This window comes from Paroedura picta, chromosome 1, assembly GCF_049243985.1.
Source record: "Paroedura picta isolate Pp20150507F chromosome 1, Ppicta_v3.0, whole genome shotgun sequence".
In the NCBI taxonomy this organism is placed as follows: Eukaryota; Metazoa; Chordata; class Lepidosauria; order Squamata; family Gekkonidae; genus Paroedura; species Paroedura picta.
Genome location: NC_135369.1, coordinates 122,124,955 through 122,140,823, shown reverse-complemented (window position 1 = coordinate 122,140,823; position 15,869 = coordinate 122,124,955). Strand labels below are relative to the sequence as shown.

The following is a 15,869-nucleotide window of genomic DNA, read 5'->3' as shown; positions in this document are numbered from 1 at the left end:
GCATGGGCCTATGTTATTCCAGCATTACTTGGATTTTATATAAATACTAGTAATTAAGCCCGCTGTACCTAAAATACAGCGGGCGCTAGGCATGGGAGCCCCCGGCAGTCGCGCGGAACTCCCTTGGTCGGCGGCCTGATGCGGCGAGAGGTGCTTTGCACCTCTCGCCGCATCAGGCCATTGGGCAGGGAGCCCCCGGCAGCTGTGCTCTGTGCGACTGCCGGCGGCTCCCTTGCCGGCAGCCTGACGCGTCGGAGGCGCTTTGCGCCTCCGGTGTGTCAGGTCGCCGGCAAAGGAGCAACTGCACAGGGTGGGAATCGGCCGGGCCAATGGTCAGTCCGGAGGAAGGGGCCAATCGGCACCCTTCCTCATCCCGGACCGAGCCCACCCTAACTCCTCCCACAAAGCCTTTATGGCTTTGTTCAGACTAGTAATCAAGCCCGCTGTACTAAAAATATAGCGGGTGCTAGGCCAGGGAGCCCCCGGCAGTCGCGCGCAGCACGGCTGCCGGGGGCTCCGTGGCCGGCGGCCTGGCACGTCGGAGGTGCTTTGCGCCTCCCGACGCGCCAGGCCACCGGCCAGGGAGCAACTGCGAGCCGCGCGCTCCCTTGGTGGCAGGCGAGCAATCGCAGGGCCCAATCGGCAGGCGCTTCGCACGTGCCGATTGGGCCCTCTGATTGCCAGTCCAAAGGAAGGGGCCAATCGGGACCCTTCCTCATCACGGACTGAGCCCACCCTAACTCCTCCTACTCTGCCCTTACCGAATTATTTAGTCCGCGGCACCCGCGATGCCGCGGGCGGTTTTAAGATGTAAAATGTGTCATTCCCATGTTATCCTACAAGACAAAACTCTTCTACCAGGCTTTTGGTTTGGCCCAGTGATCCGATAACATCTAATGGACCCTTCTTTAAAAAACACTCCCATGTCTACATCTTAAACAGACCCATTCAAAGGAACAGCACTAGAAATACTAGCTGTAATTGTTGTTGCTGTTAGTTAAATATATTTCAAAATGGTTTTAATATGTACTGTTTGAATGTTACTGTTTTATTGATGCTGTATATTGCCTTGAGTTGGTCTTCTGGGAAGACAGGATAATAAATAGAATAAATAATAAAATAAAAACAAATCTCATTAATAAAGACAGAGTTACATTTTAAAATATTAACTGACAATATAATAGGCTTCCAACTTGGCTGCCTCCCTGATCTGGATTCCAGGTAACAGTAAAACACGTGCCCTGGTTACATTTAGATTAGATCACTGCAATGCACTTTGTGTAGGGCTGTCCTTGAAAAGTATTTGGAAACTTCAACTGCAGCTGACTCCTGCAGCCAAGTGAACTGTACCAAGTGGACTGTAGGAGCTAGGGATGCCAACTCCCTCTTAGGAAATTCGTAGAGCTTTGGTGGGTAGAACCTGGTGTGGTGGGATTTGGGAGGAAGCACATCAGAAAGATAGGCCTTTGTTTTAATTTTTGCTTGTATATGTGCATTTTAGTTTAGTTTTACTTCTTTAAATTACCGTATATGCTCGCATATAAGCCGACTTGCGTATAAGCCGAGGCACTTAATTTTACCACAAAATCTAGGCAAACTTATTGACTCACGTATAAGCCGAGGATGGGAAATGCAGCAGGCTACTGGTAAATTTACATGGTGGCCTAAGTGCTTAATCCATATTCAATCATCACAATCATCACAAGAGAGCCAGTTTGGTGTAGTGGTTAGGAGTGCGGACTTGTAATCTGGCATGCAAGGTTCGATTCTGCGCTCCCCCACATGCAACCAGCTGGGTGACCTTGGGCTCGCCACGGCACTGATAAAACTGTTCTGACCGGGCAGTGATATCAGTGCTCTCTCAGCCTCACCCACCCCACAGGGTGCCTGTTGTGGGGAGAGGAATGGGAAGGCGACTGTAAGCCGCTTTGAGCCTCCTTCGGGTAGGGAAAAGCGGCATATAAGAACCAACTCTTCTTCTTCTTCTTCTTCTTTCCCATCCAGCCTCCCTCCCAACAAATACAGAAAAGTCAAGAGGATCAATAGCTGCTGTTTTTTGTACCCCGCTTTTCACTAACCAAAGGAGTCTCAAAGCGGCTTACAATTGCCTTCCCTTCATCTCTTGATGCCAGACACCCTGAGAGAGCACTGACAGAAATGCTCTGTGAAAACAGCTCTGGCAGGAGAACCAAACAGTGCCCCCCCCTGGCCAGCAAGCCAGAGCAGAACAATAGGACCCAAAGTTGGCAACCTACTATAACAAGTACAACAGATACCCAACTGGGGGATACAGTGCCCCCCAGAACAAAACACTGAAAGAAAGAACTGTAAAACTGAAAACTCAAAGAAAGAATTGTAAAAATAAACTTTTAAAAGAAACACAACCCTAAGAAGAAAAGGCAAACAATGCTGCCCCTCAGGTAAAAGAAGAAACACTGAAAAAATAGTATATCCCAAAGCACCCTCAAAACCCACCTCACCCCAACCACAGAAACCAAAAGAATAGTTTGGAATAAGTGATTAGGAAAAGAAGGGGGGGGGGGAAATCAGAATCCCTTAGCCAAACCATTGATGTCCTACAAGCTGCCAGAGTAAGCTTTCAAGATATTTGCAGAAGGAAATGGTTAGCGGGAAGCAATTAGCTCACTTGCAAAGAGCTTACTTTTTAAGATCTTTGCAGAAGGCAAAGTTTAACTGGAGGCCACTGGCTCACTTGCAAAGAGCTCTGGTTGCAGATGCAATGCTGTGATTGGCTGGCTGGGGGCAGGCTGTTAATCAATTACCCGCGTATTAAGTGCTAAAAACTGTGCTGGAAAATTCGGCTTATATGCGAGTATATACGGTATGTATTTTTATTTGGTTTGAATTCTCTTAAAAGAAATAGTTTTATCATGTAAGTTTTTAAACTATTAGCTGCCTTGGTGGTTCTGATTAGAGCAGAAGGGGTATACCATTTGTAAATGAATAAAATGCATTCTTTCCCCCATAATTGGGTCCTGGACGTTTTGGGAAAAGAATGGTCTCCCACCTCACTAGAATTACCTAAGAATGAGGTCTTGATAGCTAAGACTGATCCAAGATTATCTCAAACTATCACCAACAAATACATATTTCTTAAACCAAGTTTCATTTCAATCCCAGAAAGAATACAAAAGATGGATTTGTGAAAGAACTGCGCAGATATTATTCACAAGACCGTAAACTGTTCTTTACGTTAAAGAATAGTTGCCATTACCACTTCCTATTTACATACTGGTGTTTCAGTATACATTCCATTGCTGTGTGCCGCTATTAATACAGTACATATTTAAAAGTGACTGTATAAAACAAATGGATCAAGGTTGAACACATGTAAGAAGTAAAATTAGCAAAAATGTTTACCCAGTTTCTACACTGATCATTGGTATCACTGGATACATTCAGTTTTTAAGAAGACAGTAGCAAAAAATTTTTATGACATTTCTATAAGCAAAATTAAAATTATTAGGCAATGTAGTATTAGCTCTGCCATCTCCTTCAGACCCAGTATTTGGAAACATTTAGCAAAAGTCACAACAAATTATTCTGCACTTTCATTTCCACAGCATTCTGCAAATTGTTCCCCATATGGCCTGCGTCCTCACTCACTTCTTCCATTACAATATGGCTCAATTCTTTCCCGTTTCCATATATGTCCTTCTTCCCCATTTACCTTTCCCTACCAGTTCTAAATGAGCCTCTTGTGGCGCAGAGTGGTAAGGCAGCCGCCTGAAAGCTTTGCTCATGAGGTTGGGAGTTCGATCCCAGCAGCCGGCTCAAGGTTGACTCAGCCTTCCATCCTTCCGAGGTCGGTAAAATGAGTACCCAGCTTGCTGCTGGGGGGTAAATGGTCATGACTGGGGAAGGCACTGGCAAACCACCCCGTATTGAGTCTGCCATGAAAACGCTAGAGGGCGTCACCCCAAGGGTCAGACATGACTCAGTGCTTGCACAGGGGATACCTTTACCTTTACCTTTACCAGTTCTAAGGTTTGCTTCTTATCAGATATTTGGTACTTTGGTGCTGACTATCAACGACAAGAACATATGCCAATTCTATCAGATATGAATGTATAAAAACGTTCACTTTTCATTTATTTTCCACGTACTGCTTACATTAATTTTAAACAGACAATTATTTATACTTATTTATGTCCTTCTGATGAGAAATTTGTGCACTTTAACTGACTTTGGCAACTGAATATAAGTGGTCATATAAATAACAGCCATCAGACTTTCTAGCATCCTCATAACCTCTCTGAAATGCCCATGAACTGGATAAAGTAGGTTTCCATCTTTATTCCATGTTGAAAGTAAAACAAGTTGGATGTGATTTGGGGTTCTTGCAAAGTTGAGGTGTTGGAGTTGCAGGCAATCAACTACCCCAGAAACAGAGTTACAGCTGAAAAGCAGTTAAATTTCAATGTTTTTTAAAAACCTGAAGCCTACATGGTGTGGTGGTTAAGAGTGACAGCTTCTAGTCTGGTAAGCTGGGCTCGATTCCCTGCTCCTTTACATGCAGCTTGATAGGGTTGTTCTGATCAATCAGTCATATCAGAGCTCTCTCAGTCTCACCTACTTCACAGGGTCCTTTTCCACACCCAGGCCAGTGTGCTAGGCTGCCACTGGGTGTTTATGCTGGGGTACATTGCCCTGCCTCTTCCTATTCCTGCATGGGGGAGAATTTTGTCAGTGGCATCTCATCTACTCTGGATTCGTGCTCCTGCAATGGAGCCAAGTTGACAAGGTCCTGCCGCGCTGTGGGGGTCTTTGTTTAGGAATGCAGTATTGTGAGGGATGCAAGACCACACTCCTAAAAAAGATCCCCAGGAGGTTCTATGGCACTGTGCTGTGCCATCTGCCCGGGGCATTTTTGTCCCTTCAGGGATGCCATAGTTGGGGGAGGAGCCAGGCCTGGACGACCTGACTCTTCCCCTGCCACCTGGACTTGTCTGGGGCAAAAAAGGGATCACAGATATATCCACATCCCTTTGCCACAGGGTAATGGAGGGCCTGAATTAGGCCATGCCTGGGACGGCCCTGGCCCAACATCTATGTCAAACACAACCAGGACTTTGCCCCTCCACTGGATGAGTGGTAAGGTGGGTCAAATTCCTCGTATGGAAAAGGTCATGGTGTCTATTGTGAGGAGAGGAAGGCAAGGCCACTTTGAGAATCCTTCGGACAGTGAAAAGCGGGGTAAAACCAACAACTCTTCTTTGTCTTCTTAATTACTGAATCGGAAATTCTCCTTTTAACTTGAAGCTAACCACACATTAATGAGTATAACAGTTTTCTGGTTGACAAACCACACAATAAATCTGACAAGGAACAGGAATAAAGACAGTTGGGATCTTCCAAAATTATTTCCTCCTAAATCAATATACTGATTAATCCTATACAAGATGGCTCACAGTAATTAAAATCATATAACATATAACTGATAAAAGGAATGAGATAGAAATAAGATATCCAAACCCCAGCAGTATTAAACACACAAAGGCCTCAGCTCCCAAGTGTCCTTTTAAACAAATGCCCTTCTAAACGATCAGGGAAGTTCATCAGCAAATTTGATTAAGGATGTAATTATACAATCCTGGGACTATGGCTTAAAAAGTCTTCCTTTGGGACTTATGCATCTGATAGAGTACACTCTACTCTCTTATTAGAGATCAGGCCATGAATCAGTGTTAGAGAGTCGGCTTTGCATGCAGAAAGCTCCTTGTACCATCTTCCTATAAAATAAACCGGTAGTGGTTGATCTGAGACATGAAACAAATGCTGCCAGTCAGACATGCTAGCACTGACCTTGATCTCTGATTCAGAATGGGAAAGTTATACGTGGGTTCATTTTCAGTTATCACAAACCTACTTCATTTCATGACTTTCTAGGCCCTTCTGCTTATCATCTTAACTTATACTCTGCGAGATATCAAATGCTTTCTTGTTTTGTTGTGGAAAACAAACATGCTTTTGCCACTGCAATTGTTTTAAGCCATAATTATATTTTATAGTAAATTCATCATTTAGTTTTCCCTGGTCAATACTAGGAGGAAGAAATGGTAATACCTCCAAAACTACTTTTTAAAGTCATAAGAGATAGTGGGTAAGGGGCTTCTAAGAAGAATTTAGATGCATATGAAAGTAATCAGAATATGTATTTTTGATTGTGCCCAATTAGACCAGTGATTTCTTAGCAGGGATTAAAGCATTAACAGGATCGCTTCAAAAACATTAATTTGAGATTTAGTAGGTGGCTTTATTGATAGATATTAAAAGTTAATATCAATTTATTTAAACCAAACAATAATGATTCTTCTATTAGGACAGATTATACCCAGACAATATCAACTGAAGATTTATTTAGGAAAACCACACTACGGCCCATTATGCAGGGGCCATAATGCCCGCGCTGGCGATGGCAGTGCTTCGGGGAAAATCCCCGATAATGCTCGCCACTGCCATTTGTGCAGGCGCATCCCAGCCCAGGACTATGGAAAGCTCACGTTAAGCAAACGTGGGAACTTCCACAGCTTCCTGGGTACGCCGGGGTCTGGCAGGGGTTGAGGTGGGCCGGCGCAATGTATAATCGCCAATGCCAGGTCTTTCAGCCCGCCCAGCCCTGACCTGTGCTGTCCCTGAAGGGACACCACACGCCCCTGCAGGCTCCGTGGAGCCGCGAAGCTAGCAGGGGTGACCCCCTGCCCCCACCAGTGCATGTGGAGGGGGCCTGGCCCCCACTCCCCCAGCCCCTCCCCACCTCCCGCCGGCCGCTACGGTTACCTCGGCCGGCAGCGATCCGGCCCTCCTGGCCCCGGTGTAAAGCATGCACGCTATGCCAGGGCAGCCCAGCATGCTCCACCCCCATACGTACATGGGGAATGGCATGGCAGCAACGCGGGATAGCTGCCGCCGTGTATAAAAGTTCTACTTCACTCTCATAGCAGTATGGTCTGTGCTGACCCTTGGTATTTTCTCTTTCTTTAGTTGAAGCAGGGACAGGTAAAACCTAAACAAGTGGCAGTCTATGGCTTGTTAGGACTGGGTGCATTGAATGGTAAAATGCTTGCTCAAATAAACTTTGTCTGATTCATTGAAGTGGGTAGCCATGTTGGTCTAAAGCACCAGAACAAAGTTTGAGTCCAGTGGCATCTTTAAGATCTACAAAGTTTTATTCAACGTATAACCTTGTATAAATGCACACTCGTTGTTCTGAAGAAGTGTGCGCGCACACAAATACCCTGAATAAAACTCTGTTGGACTTAAAGGTGCCACTGGACACAAACTTTGTTTTGTCTGATTCATTGTTAAAATCTTACTGTTACTTTTTTGGTACATGTACTAGAATGGCATGAAGAGAAAGCAAAATAAAGTATATAAAATCATCTAAAGCAGGCACCTTTGAAATTCTGATTCTGTGGGGTGCAAAAACAAAACAGCCACTGCAAGAGGTGGTAAAAGGTAAGGGTAAAGGTATCCCCTGTGCAAGCACCGAGTCATGTCTGACCCTTGGGGTGACTCCCTCTAGCGTTTTCATGGCAGACTCAATACGGGGTGGTTTGCCAGTCATTACTGTTTTACCCCCAGCAGGCTGAGGCTGGGAGGTGGAGACAACCAGAAAATGTCAGAAAGTAAGGTTATGTGTAACTCGCTCCGCTTAATAGTATGCCTTTTGAAATGAACATTTTAAAACTGTTTTTTGCATGAACACAGCTTACCTTCAGTCACACACTGAAGATACTTGTGCTGCCCAGAACAGTTTTTAAAATCTGCTCGGTCAATTACTTCTCCAATAGTAAAACAGAAATCCAGTTGCGCAAAACCTTCACCCAGTTTCTAAAAACACTTAGTGGACTCCAGGAAAGGGACACAACTGATTGGAAGTCCTTGTCCACGGGGACTTTGTAATGTGTGAATCGACACCTAGATTACTGAGGTCAGAATTACTAGGAAACAAGCATTATATATAGATGAATTCCAAACAGTCATAGCAACATGTAGCAAACACATAGCAACTGAAAAGTGAAATCAAGCAACTCTTTAAGGTACTATATCATTTTTCTTTACTGACTAACCTTAAAGTTCTGCTGTGATAATTAGAACACGAGAAAGTATGCATAATTCTCTGAACTCTCTAAAGAAGCCTTTCTCAACCTTTAGACCTTGGCCCCTTCCGCTGAGTCTCTAGGTTGCTGGCCACCATGGCAGCTGTGGCCCATGGCGGCAGCGGGCGAAAGCTGGCAGCCGGCAGCCAGCGAAGGTGGCTGAGCCATGGCACTAGCCACCTCTACGCTGCCTTGATATTTGTGTGCCAGCGTATGTGTGGGCCGCCCCCACCAGGGTCGCAGCGGTAAGGTTGAGAACCGCTGCTTTAGACTGTGGAGGCACACAACAACAATAACAATAATTGAATAGGACACCTGGGATTATCAATCCTTGCGAAACCCAATAATACATTGCTTTCACTGTAAACACAGACTTTTTTGGAGTTTCAGAAGGCCCCTCTCCCAGCCACCCAGGGCCCGGAGCTCACAGGGTAGGCAGCAGGCCATGGAAGGCCCGTCTCCCCACCACTCAAGGCCCCAAGCTTGCCAGGAGCCTTCTGCAGCCTAGCACCTGGCTATAGGCAGGCTACAGGTTTTTTAAAAATTAAAATAGTAATTTTTTTTTAAATCCCAACACACTGTGGCACACCATGGGTGTAAAAATGGCACACCATTGTGTCCTGGCACATAGGCTGAGAATCCCTGCTCTAAAGCATTGTAAAATTATATAGATGTGGGCTTTTCCCCCCCTTAGTATAAAGCAAGGGTAGCTAACACAGCTGCCTAAGGGCACCATGGTACTTACCAATATCTTTCTTGTTGCCCATCAAATATTTTTAGAAAGTGGGGTTTTTTATTGGTTGTGCAGGTTTTAAAATGTGTTGCTTTGGTAGTTGCTGACATCACAGCTGTGTGACTATTGGTAAGCTGTGACCTGGCTGGCCTTGGCTCCTGTGACAACCATTTGTGGTGCCCCATGCTATAAAGTGTTAAACATTCAACAGCTCAGATCATTTCCAAGTATTCAAGCACTGTTGGAAGTTGGGGGTTTTAGGGAGGGGGCAAGAGGGGATTTGCTCTGATCTGGATAAGGCCAGGCTAGCCTGATCCTGTTCCAGGAGGGGATTATATTCAAAAGAAAAAAGTACGTTTCTATAATTTCTCCAACTTTGATAAACTGAAGTATTGTTGCTGTCTTCAGTTCATTATGTCTCAGTAGTGATGACTTCACATACAGTTATTCTGTGGAGAAGGGTTTCAATTACTGCAGCAAAGTAGTAAACAGAATAATGCCCAGTATCTTCAGCTCTCCTGATCTTCCTAGTATCCTATTTTCTGCATGAGAGGTTTTGTTCCTTATTTTGTTCTACATTGAACCGAATCATGTCACCCCTAATTGTAAGTGATACATACCCATACATCTGTTTTCTCTGCAGAGCCTTTTAGAATTCTTTGAAGGGCACAGGAAGGATGTGGGCTTCTTTTTAGATTCAAATGAGGCAAATTAGCCTTACATTGGGTGATACAAAGTAACTGCTATGTTACATTTAAGCGTGAGAAAAACACCACACCAACACTTAGGTTAACAGTCTTGCCAATCTTGTCTTTTTACTCAAATGGTTTTAAAACATCCCCTACCTCATAGTAATGAGTGATATGAAAAGTAATTATATCAAATAGTTTGTGCAGACAAGAGAGACACTATCTTTTTCATCTGTATTAAAATTTATACTTCATTTTAAATAGGCAATACAGAAAGTTGAAAATGCTCTCTGACTTCAGGGATGTAAAATAAAACCTTATAGTGAAGAATATCTGTAGATACTTGTAGGTTCTGATGCAAAAGGCATTTATGGTTCCTGTTACAGTTGCCTGATTCTGTCATTTTGCTGCTGCTTCCCTCACACACTTCTCCCTTCTTCTTCCCTCCTCCTGCTCATTTTGTGGTTTCCCCTAGTCTTCTTACTCAACATTTCAGAGTAATGTGAAATTACTCCACCACAGGGTTGCCAGAACCTCTAGTGGAGGCAGGGTTCCCTTGCTGCCAGGCTCCACTGGTCCACCATCAATTAGTTTGCCAGTGAGGGAAATGTAACCTCTTCAAAGAAGGAGATCCATCTAACATGCAGTGACATGTTTCCATTCCAGCCCATGTGATCAAGAAGTGATGTTATTTGGACAAAAACATTATGATAGAAGCTGAATTTAGCATAGAGCCTTTGCACAAATACCAGAGCACTGCCCTGATGTGATGATGTCACTTCTGAGTCACAAGGGAAGTGACATGGGCATGCCACTGCATGTTGGCTGGGCCTCTCTGCTGCTCCCATAAGCCCTCCCCCATCCCCTGCCAGTTGCCAGGGAGAACCCTGACTGAAAGGCTGGAGAGCCTGGTAACCTTACTCCACAAAAAGAACCATATTATAATTCTTTCCAAGCTTCTTTATTTCTGTTGGCATTATTTAGCTAAAAAGAGTCACTGCTGTAGTCTCTTCAGATTTTATAATGTTTCTTTATATCTTATTCAGGGCCCGCCGGCCCACGCAGCCAGGTGCGGCTAGCAGCGCACCATGCTTGAGCGGCAGTGGAGGCCACACCGCCCACCCGGCGCCCGCAGCTCGGGGAGCTGCACAGAGCCCCTCCACACTCGCCCGAGCAGCTGTCTCCTGCCCTCCAGCCCGCCCGCCGCCAGTTCCTGCCTCGCCCTCACAAACCCAGGTAGGCCGCGGGGCGGGCAGGATGACTCACCGCCGCCTCACAGGCCGCCTACCGCCCGGCCTCGGGTCCATGGTCTGGCCCCGCCATACCGCCAAACTCGCCAGCCCCGCTAGCGCCCGCTGTATTTCGAGTACAGCGGGCTTAGTTTCTAATCTAGTACATCAATAAACCAGATAGTCAATCAACTGAAAAATACCAAATTCAAAGATGTGTTAAGAATTTTGTTCTGAAGCAGTTTTCAAAGTTGTTTAAACACTACATGTAGTGGGAAATCCTGGATAAAGCACCAAAAATTCTCTCCACAGAAGAGAATATATTTGTTGACCTTGATGTACATAATACATAGCAAATTAATCACCCTGTAGTGAAATGTGCATACCAGGACAGTGGAAAATGGAAAAGGAGACAAGAGACTAGAACTGCAATCTAACTAAATTATTTGCAATGAATACTGACTGAAAAGCAGTTGATACAACCACTGTGGAATCATTTGGCTTAACTCAGAATCGCTGAGCATATAACTTGACAGCATGGAGAAGCTGCAAAGCAGTATGGGTGGGAATTAATAGGGTTTGCAGGATCATTAAACTAACTACAATACAGCATACAGCAGTTTGGTGAGCATATGTGTACACTTTTTAGAACTCTATGCCTCTGGCAAGCCCCCACACACCAGATTTTTATAGTAATATTTCTCTAAGGGAGTCCTACTGGAAAATAGCTAATTTCTGAACAAAGCCTTCACTACAAAAGAGGTAATAGTGAATACAAAACAGGGTTGCTTATATGTAATTGTTGTTCATCGAGTTATCTTCTGTGCAGGCACACATGGGGACTAAGCATGAGCAGGCCTGCCTTGGAGATGTAATATAGCCAACAGTCTCCAGGGGCTGCTATGCATGTGAATCAGAAGAGTATCCAGCATGGAACCATGTGCTCCTCACCCTCCTTATCTATAATGCTGCAAAAAAGTGCATGCAACAGGGCTGGAGGGAGGGTATGTGTACCTGCACAGAAGATAACTCAATGAATAAAAGTTACAGGTAAGCAAGCCTGTTTTTATCTTTGATCTTTTGTGTAATCGCACAGGGGGATTCTAGCAAGCTACTCAACCACGTGGTATGGCATGCTTTTCATCACTTGAACAAGGAGCATAGGGATGCCTTCTCAACTTGAGCTTCTCATCTCACCTGCCGTTCCAGTACATAATGATATGTAAATGTTTCTGCCAATAACCATGTGACAGCCTAACAAATCTCCATCAAAGGGACTCCATTCAGAAAAGCTGTGAAGGATGCAGTTGCTCTCATAGAATGGGCATACAGCTGAAATGAACATGGCAACTCACCTGACTGATGACACTCCCTGATTGTGCCCACTATACATCTACATAAAGTTTGGGAGGACACTTTCTTCCCTTTATTAGGCTCAGCAAAGAAGATAAATAATGTCTTATCCCTACGGAACTCTAATGTCCTCTTAAGACAATACAATAAAACTCCCCTTACATTTAAAGAGTGTAAAGACCTCTTGTTTTCTGAAGTAGGGTTGGGAAAGAAAATGGGTGAAAATCACCTGGAACAAATGAAACTTGGACAGTATTTGAGGTAGGAATCTGATGCTGAGCTGTAAAATTACTCCAAGTAGAATTTCAAAAACGGAGGGTCTACCATCAGAGCAGCTAGCTTGCTAATTCTCCTAGCCACTTTTGTAGACAGTTTGTCTAATGGGCACTTAGCCAAAGGTTCTAAGGCAGTGGTTCTCAACCTTCCTAATCCCGCGGCCCTTTGATACAGTTTCTCATGTTGTGGTGATCCCCAAGCATAAAATTATTGTTATAATTCAGGTGTTTTGGGTATAACATAATCATTTTGGGCTGAATCTAAACGGTACAGAATTTTTCTTTGGTGCATATTCCTAGTTTCTAATCACTGCCTGCAATGCAAAGTGGGACCGACTAACTTCAGTCAATGCCTTGAAAGCCACTGTTTTACATTCAAAGACTGCAACAACTTCCTGGTATTCTGCCTGCCTTACAGAAGACCTGCTGAATCACTGGGAGTACCACTTTTCTGGCATATCTCACATACTATTGCACAACTGTCATGGTAGGTGAATATATCACCCAACCTCACCATCCACTTTTTTGGCTGATTTTGGAAGCTTTGCTTCAACTATCTCATTAAGCCATTCACTTTATAAATGACTACTAAATTTTTTGGAGGCAACACCAGTCATACAGCCTTTCTCAACCACGGATTTGTGAAACCCTGAGGTTTCTTGGTGGTCCTAGAAGAGCTTCCTGAATGGGTGGGAGTTAATTATTTTTTATATATTTTTAAAATGTATTAAATGTTTATCAGGTGACATGACCATATACAGTCATGTTGACCCGCCTCTCAAAAAAATGGCCAGTGATGGGCCTGGAAGGGGTGGGAAAGGGAGGGGCCCCAAGCGGGCATGTGCTCAGCTATGCTCTCCAGCCATATTCTGCAGGATCGTGCTACTTCTGGGGTTTCTTGAAGTCTGAGGACTGTTGTGAAAGGCCGATTTTAAAAAAGTTGTGAAAGGCTGATTTAAGCTATGAATAAAAGGTGAAATGCTGGTACACAAGATTCTCTTTGGGGGTGTCTCAATGATAAAAAAATGTTGAGAAAGGCTGCTCCAGTGGATGGGTCAGACAGTGCATTTTGATATTATGATTGTTATTCTTAGGCTTCAGTTGAAAAAAATCCAGCTGTTCCAAAGTTCCACGGTTAGTAACCTGTAGCTGCATACTGCCCTTGCCTGCAGAAGTCAAGTGGAAAGACACAGAACTGAAGTGCAATGTACTAAAAATAAGGTCATGAACCTAGAAAATACACATAAGGGCAAAAGAACAATTTCAGGATTTTACCAGAAAATACTAAAAGGAAGCTTAAATGTGCTATAGACAACAGGGGAAAAAAATCAAAACAAAACACTGGCCTAAAACACAGGGGGCTGGAATTTGAGATCAGAAAAACTTAGAGCAGAGAAACTGAACTAAACTGAATGCTTAGAGCATAAAGATACTGGAAGGATACTGGAAGAAGGTCTAAATAATGTGAAAATACTGAGGAGAAAATTCTACAAAACCCAAAGAAGATCAGGGCTAGAATGTAGGCCTGCAAGTTATTGTGTATGTAGACACTGAACCATGTTTGCAATTATTCTTTTGCAGGTATTGTAAGCATCCAATCAGCAGCCACTCCTATTTGTCTGTTGCAGCCAATAAAATACCTCACGTATTGTCCAATTGAAAGGCCTCATTAAGAGCCAATCGGGGTGCTTGGCAAGAAGCCCGCAGTATATAGAAGTGTGTTGGATTGTGTGTTCGTTCTTTTGGTTGGTGTTAAAAAAAGAATTGCCAAAGGTACTTTGTCTGTGCTTGCTGAACCTACAGATCTAATAAAACTGGATTGAAACTAAAGCAAAGTTCTGAAAAACAGTTGGGGAAAGAAAAAATCAAACTTCACAAGAAACAGAATAAAGAGACAGACTAATAATACTTTAGCCTGTGAAAGCTGACTGAAAGATAGAAGCAAGTTTAAGACTTTAGAGCTGTTCAGCAACACCGATAAGTCAACAACAAGCAACCCTGTTATCCATGCAAAACTCAGAGAGCAGAGTGGAAAACGGCACCCCAGAGCTATTCCAAGGGGCTTTTCGCACACCTTCAAAATCGCACAATGGTTGCTAATTGAAAACGCTACTGATTTGCCATTATGCACAACGTCGTTGACAATCTGCCACACACCTGAAACCGATCCGCAAAAAGCGCTTCCTTGTAGCGCTTTCAGGGAAATCCCCAAAAGTGGAATCACCCTCCGGAAAGCGCTACACTCCTGCAACCAATCTGCAACACTAGCGGGAAAGTTCTGTGCATTACCATTGTTGTGGTTTCTACAAAGTCCCTCCCCCTGGCTCTCTCCTCTGATCTTCCGGCGAAGCGATCGCCATTTTTTTTTCTCCGAGCGAGCGAAGTTCAACCCACCAGCAAGCCTGTTTAGAGGCTTCCCCGGCTTCAGTCCCTCCCCAGAGCTGTTTATTCACTAAGCACAAACAACAGACAAGCCCGTTTGCTGATGTATTTTCCCTTTATTTTTTACACTGTTTTCGGCCGAAAATCGGGCCCGTGAGGGGGGGGGGGGTTTCACTTGGGGGGAGCGTGGCAACGATGAAACGACAGCTCAAACACACCTGCCAGCTGATGGGTCTCTCCGTTGCAACGAATCAACACATATTCGTTGCAATGGGTGTGTTTTTTAAAAAAAAAAAAACCTTTCTTAAAGGGAAAGGGGCTGTTTGGGAGCATGCTAACGGCTGCCCATTGGCTGCTTGACGGCCAGGGGCGGGACGAGCTCGGCAATAGCGCTTCCTTTCTAGCGATTTTTGCTGAGACCGGAAGCTTGTGGGAAACGATAGAAACGCAACTGGATTCCACTACAAAGTCAGGTATGCATAATGACGAATTGCACTATTTTAAATGGCGATTTTTCGTTCAGCAAACAATTTGCTACAAGGATCCCGGTGCGGAAAGCCCCCAAGTCTTTATAGTCCAGGGAGGTGACCAGATTCAATTGGGTAATTTTCACACCTTGTTTTTTGAACCACCCCCACTCTTGCACTGGAAAAGCCAGGATGGCATCTCACTCTGCTGTGAAAGCTTGCTGAGTGACATTGGGATAGTCATCAATGGCATACATAGCATATTTTACAGCTGAGGTGGATAAGGGGAAGAAACAATGGCAGTAACAAAGAGCTACTTCATGGAAAAGGGCAAAGGCACTAGTCTCTCTCAAGCCAAAGAACTCCTTTCATGTCTGCACAAAAGAGAGGGTGAGTCTTACTCCAAAACACTGTGCCTGCAGATGGCTGTGATTTTATCCTAAAATGCTTGGAAGAGCTGCTTCAAGCAAATTCATCTGGGCAGTCAGTAGAGGACTGGTAGGTGATCCAGCCAATCCCAAACTCCTCCCCTTAAAGCAGAGTTTCTCCTAAGCATTTTAGAATATAAGTGCAGCTGTTGGCAAACAGTGGATAACTGGGGAAGCTATTGCACACTCA

General features: G+C 44.4%; 1 protein-coding gene and 1 long non-coding RNA gene across 10 annotated transcripts in view; one reads left to right on the top strand and one right to left on the bottom strand.

Annotated features, from left to right (window-relative positions):
* Positions 1-15,869, bottom strand: part of FYN (FYN proto-oncogene, Src family tyrosine kinase) — a 157,699-nt gene that overhangs the window by 54,382 nt on the left and 87,448 nt on the right. The window lies entirely within an intron of this gene.
* On the top strand, positions 9,023-14,211 carry LOC143819784 (uncharacterized). Its single transcript, XR_013225087.1, has 4 exons — positions 9,023-9,207; positions 10,592-10,781; positions 11,871-12,889; positions 13,984-14,211. It is a non-coding gene; the product is annotated as an uncharacterized LOC143819784 (long non-coding RNA).